Raw genomic sequence first — 6,042 nt, 5'->3', positions numbered from 1 at the left:
ATCCTGAGCTGAGCACAGCAAGAAGGAGCTGGGGCTGCAGTGCCATAGGGATTCATCTATCTGTCTAGATGGAGGGACTGAGGAAGATGCCTCATTTACTCTCCAGGGAGGGGGTAGGAGGATCCTTAAAGTAGCATATGGTGGTTGAAATCCATGAGCACTGAGTGTACATGTCTAGAGGGACCTATCTTTCCTCCAGGGACAGATAGGTGACCAAATGACCAGGTACGAATTGGCATTTGGACTGGGTCTGAAGCAGTTGAAGTTGGGCAGGACCAGGCTGTTTCACACACTCTCCCTCTGGAACAGGCAGTGCTGACTTAGATGATGAGTGTCCTGATCCAAAGGGAGAAAATGCAGAGCAGGAAGCTACTGCACCTTGCTCCATGAGCAGGTGGAAAGGGGGGAGGTGCAGGCCAACATCTTTGTATAGTTCTGCATGTTGATAAGGTTCTTCCTTATCAGTTAATTCCCTTGAACACCCTGGAAACAAGGCTTATTCCTGGGGTAATGGGGCCTCTGGAACTGCTCCAAGCCCAAGGCACAACTTGTGCAGATCTAGAGACAGGCTCAGTTTGTTCTGGCTTGGGTTGCCTTTCACCCCTGTGGGATGTCAAGGCCAGTGCCTGACTTGCCCTCTGTCACCATTGCACATGGAACATACTTGAGTGGTTTTTACCTGAAGGTGTTGAGGATCCACACTGGGATGGGAGTGAAAGGACCACTCATGAACACTGTTGGTCCCCTCCCCAGGAGGAGCCTGCAGCCAGCCCTAAGAGCAAGAAGCTTCTACAGGGAGCATGCACAGTTGTTTCGATGGATCTATACAGGCCTGTTCTGCACTGGTGAGCTGGGGACCCAGCCCTACCCAGAAATCACTGCTCCCCAGCCTCATGTCTCAGGACAGGGTCATTCACTTAACCAACGAGTTAACAAATGTTTGTTAAGCACCAGCTCAGGTCCAGCTCCCAGGTTAGGAGCTGAGGCACCAGTTAAACCGGACCAGATCTCGTTCTGAAGTCATTCCCTCATTAGCTAGGAAGTGGCACAAATATGCCCCCATGACACAGTGAGCCTTCTGGGAGCATAAAGGAGGCAAAGGGGATGGCCAGGGATGGCTTCAGGAGGAAGTGACCTTCAAATCTCATAAGGGATGGGTAAGAGGTACGAGAAGGGCAATAAGGAGTGAGAAACCACCCCTGCATAGGTGTCACAGAGCAGAGATGAAAGCCATCATGGTGTGGGCTTTGACAAAGTCTAGTATGGCTAGAGGGTAGAGTTCAGGACAAGGAATGCCAGTGCATGAGGCTGGAGGGCTGGGAAGGGAACTGGTATTGGAAGTGGGAGTGGGGAAGGAGCTCAGAACTTTGATTTTACTCTCAAGTCCAGAGAAAGCCACCAAAGGAGTGAAAACAGAGAAGTGTCCAAGTGGAATTCATACTCTGGGGCCCTGGGGAGAGAGAGGGAGAAGGAGACATTGAGGATCATGATATGTTTGAGAAAGAAGTGGTGAAAGAGGGACAGGGCTGGATTTGAGAATCCTAAGGAAGGAATGCCAGTGGAATTTGGGGGCTGACCAGCTGTGCAGGATGAAGGACACCTTGAATCAAGGCTGTCTTGGGTTCCTGCCTGGATAATGGGGTGGATTATGGAGCTTCCTACAGAGCTAGAGAACACAGGTGGAAGAGATGGTCTTGGTTAGGGAGGGAGGTGATTTGGACAGTCTATTGGAGGTACAACTTCCAGGTCATCCAGGGGAAGAGAAAGTTTCCCTTGGAGAAGTTACTTGGAGAATGAATTGAGAAGTGGGTCAAGGACAGAAACCTGGGACCATCCACATGGAAGATCAATAGCATCTCTGCAGAGGGTAAGCAGAACAAGGACAGAGCTGTGTCCATTAATTTAGAGGCAAAGAGGTCATGGTGACTTGAATATAAGTGCAAAAACTGAATTGGAGTAAATGGGAGGTGAGGCAGTATAGACAGCAAGTATGGATAGCTCTTTGAAGAAATTTTTATGAGAATAGAGAGGGGATATTAATGGTTAGGATGTGATAAAAGATCAAGGATGGATGTATGTTTGTGATGGGAGACACTTGGCACATGTTTGTGAGCTAAAGTGGGGGCTTTATAGAAAGAAAGTGAAGGAATAGGAGAGGAGGAGATGATTGATGGAGCAAGTTCCCCTGGGCACAGAGACTCATCTCTTTTTGTCAGGTTGGAAATAAAGAGGGGAGGATGGGTGTGGCTATGGAGACCATTATAGGTAGCTAGGAAGAAGCGAGGACGGTGTGAGAGAGGACAGCAATGGCCCTAGTCTCTTGAAGTATTTGAAAACAAGTTCTTCTGCTGAGATGGGGTGGGTTCATGGTTTCCATATTAGTCTGTTTTCTATTGCTATAATGAAATAGCTGAAGTTAAGTACTTTATATAGAAAAAATATTTAGTTCATAGTTTGGATGTTCATGGACTGGCATCAGCTAGGGTTAATCATTTCTGAGGGCACACCCAATGACCTAATTATCTTCCACTAGTCTCCACCTCTTAAAGGTTCCACTACCTCTCAACATCACCACACATGAACCAAACTTCTAACACATGAACCCTTCGGAGAACACACTCAAACCACATGCAAACCACAGAAGTTGCTCATAGTTTCCTTCTAGAGACAGTGTCTGAGACAGTGAAGTCATTCTTTGGCAGCGTCTGAAACCAGGCCTCCTATGTGTTCTATGCTACTACCTTTACTCAGACTCAGATTTGCTTCCCTTGAAGGAATGATTGAATTGTCCCTAGAACAGAATGAAAATACTCTCATTATATTTCCATTTACGTCTTAGCAGTCAGGAATTGTTAAATTATCCCTTGCAACAATCAACCTGGACTTTCTCCATGTTTGGGTGGTTTCGATTTCCTCTGGCTCCTTAATATCTTTATCGTATCATATTTCATGGTGAGGCCCTTCACATACTTTTTGGGAGTGGGTGTGGTAGAGAATAAAACTCATGTTCTTATCACTTTGTGCCTGAGCCGCAACAACGGCTTTCTCACCTTAAGTGGGTTTTCTCCATGAGTGCAAAGAGAGCACTAACGAATGGACTAACATGAATGGCCTTATTGTCCCCTGTCTTAGAAGACTTTGCCTATCATTCCAGTCAAAGTCCCAGAGAGGACTTTGATTGTCCCAGCTCAAGTCATGTGGCCATCTCTTAACAAATCCCTATGCCCAGGGGGAAAGGATGGTCTTGCCACCCCAAAAGTGGGTCAGGCACCTCTGAACCATTAAGAGCTTAGGTTAAGGGAAGGCATGCCCCAAAGTAACAGAAAAACCCTGGTCACCAGAGAGCGGAATGAATTCTACATGGATCAAAATACTTGCTAAGACACATTTCTCCCCATGCCCTACCTGGGGGACACCCCCATGCCACCTCCTCTCCCTGAGTCAGTCTGTGCTTATACTTCAAGAAAGGAATGAGACAGCAGATACCACAGGGGAAATGTCTCTCCCTGGCTTTCAATTTTCCAAATATAGGGCTTTGGAAGAATGGAAAGGGCTTTCAGCCATGGATGAACAATGTGAGATGAAACATTCCCAGGAAATGTAAGTCCCTCCCCACCTCCTCTGTTCCAATGTTCTGGAGAACATACCCCACCCTGTCTCAGCCTTTCCAGACCTTTCCCTCCTCCCTGGCCTGCTATATCCCAGGTCTGAGGCACCAGCACCAAGGTAGATGGACCTAATTGGGGTCCAGTATCTTCCTCTGTGAGACACTTAACTTGATTGACCTGTTACGTCATTCTCTTTTTTTTTTTTTTTTTTTTTTTTGCGGTGCTGGGAATTGAACCCAGGGCCTTGTGCATGCAAGGCAAGCACTCTACCAACTGAGCTATCTACCCAGCCCTGTTACGTCATTCTCTAAGTGGACATCACCACAGCAATGACCTTGCATGATGGCTTGTGGTCTCTCCTCCTATGCCCCTGCTGTGATCCCCAAAGCCACCTTCCCCTTTAGGCTTGGCCCAATCCAAGGTAACTTTGTTTCCACCATTTTCACCATCTTTCGTGACCTCTTTGGCAGCTTTGGCAGCTTCCTCACTGTTGAAATCTACAAAACCAAACCCTTTGGAGGATCTGGTTTCCCAATCAGTGACTATCCTTGCACGAACAGAGCTGTCAAATGATTCTTTTAAGGTTTCTTCAGTGGTATATTCAGACAGACCTTTGATAGACAGTTTTCAATGGCTGGCTTCTTGCGTTAGGCAACCCCTGGGTTCTTGCAACTCCAGCTTGATTGCTCTGCCCTCTATTTCCCTTTTATTACAGGAATTTAAAGGTTCTTTTGCATCTTCAAATGAAGCAAATTCTATAAATGCATACCCTTAGATTTGCCATTTGGTTCTGGGGTACTTTGATAAAAGTTGCCTTCTCAAATACTTCCTGAAGAGTTTCTTCTGTTGCACTGTAAGAGAGGTTGCTTAAAAGCACAGTTTTTGATTCACAACTCCAAGTGCTATTCTTTCCACCTCTATAGTCTTGATTTTGACCTTTCTCTCCAGTGTAGTAGAGGGAAACAGATTGCCCATCAATCTCTGTTCCCTGCTTTTTCTTAAAGGTTTTCTCTGCATCAGCTTTCGTCTTAAATTCAATATAAGCAATTCCTTTACTCTTCCCATCCTTGCTGACTAATCTGATCTCCATGGCATCTTCAAACACTTCTGTTAATTCATCCTGAGTGACTTTGTAAGGGAGATTTTTAGCTAAAAGCGTTATTGCATCTCCATCTTTCTTCCTTTTGATTTCTCTAGTTTAAATTCATTGCCCAAAAGTTTTAAACCAGTGCATTCCAAGGCTTTTTCCAAATCTTCAGCAGATTCAAAATCCACATAGCCGAACTTCCCAGTCTTTCCAGTTCTGACATCCACAGCAGCCAGATCATTTTTTGCAAAAAGTTCACTGATACAAATTTTTAGTTCAGGAGCAGACTTGTTAGAATTCAGGCTTCCAATGAAGAGATTAAAAGATGTAGTTGGTTCTGTGCCTTCTACTTTCTGTTTCTTGGCTTCAGGAGCTGCCTTCTGTTTGGCCATCCCCTTCCTTCATTTTCCAGGTGCTTCTTTGACAGGTTTTTCGTTCTTCTCTTCCTCCTCCTCCTCCTCCTCTTCATCCTCCTCAGCCACACTCCTGGCTTTCCTTGGTACAGCTTTTGTAACATCTTTCTTTCCTTCGGATGGTGTAATCTCCATGGCTTCTCCTTCAGAGTCATCTTCCTCCTCCTTGTCCTCTTCCTCATTATCTTCATTCTCATCCTCGCCCTCTGAGGCAGGGACAGCAGCTGCTGCTTTCATAACTGCTGGTTCAAATTCCTCCTCCTTCTCCTCTTCCTCGATGTCCTCCTCCTCATCATCATCACTCTTCCTTCTTGGCATTCTTGCCTTTTTTTCCCCCTTGGCCGGGGTAACAACTCCCTTCTTACCAGGGGCTGCTACCAATGCTTTGCCCAGAGTGGCTCCCTCCTTGCCAGGTGCTGTGACTGCTTTGGCTGGTATAACTGTCTTTTTGGCTGGTGTGGCTGCTGCCATTTTGCCTGGAGTGACAGCTGCTTTCTTGGCAGTTGTGGCAATTGCCACCTTTTTTGTTGGGGAAACCAGCACCTTCTTTGTTGGAGTTGTGGTAGCCTTCTTGCCTTTTCTTCTGAGGGATGACAACCTCTTCTCCACTGCTGTCATCTTCTTCATCTTCTGACATTTCTTTGTCTTCACTATCTTCTTCTACCTCCTTTGGTGGAGGAGTCGTTTTCTTGGAGTTACCTTGATTTTTACCAGCCTTTGCCAGCTTTGCCATGATGGGTTATGATGGCAGAGTGTGTAGCAGGTGAGTGGCACCCATGAACCTAGAGGAACTGAAGCGACATCGATGGCGGCACTCAGGTACTGAAGATGTCAGAGCATGTACGCCTGTCTGCCAACTACAGCTAGAGACTATCCCTTGCTTTTTAATTTTTTTTTTTTTATTTTGATACAGGGTCTTGCTAAGTTTGCTGAG

The 6,042-nt window shown here is 46.1% G+C and overlaps 1 pseudogene; it reads right to left on the bottom strand.

The window, feature by feature from the left end:
• Positions 1 to 3,926: 3,926 nt before the first annotated feature.
• Positions 3,927 to 5,841, bottom strand: LOC124976326 (nucleolin-like; annotated as a pseudogene).
• Positions 5,842 to 6,042: the final 201 nt, after the last annotated feature.

Source organism: Sciurus carolinensis, chromosome 2 (assembly GCF_902686445.1).
Source record: "Sciurus carolinensis chromosome 2, mSciCar1.2, whole genome shotgun sequence".
NCBI lineage: Eukaryota > Metazoa > Chordata > Mammalia > Rodentia > Sciuridae > Sciurus > Sciurus carolinensis.
The sequence above is the reverse complement of the archived record's forward strand: the minus strand, read 5'-3'. Positions and strand labels throughout refer to the sequence as shown.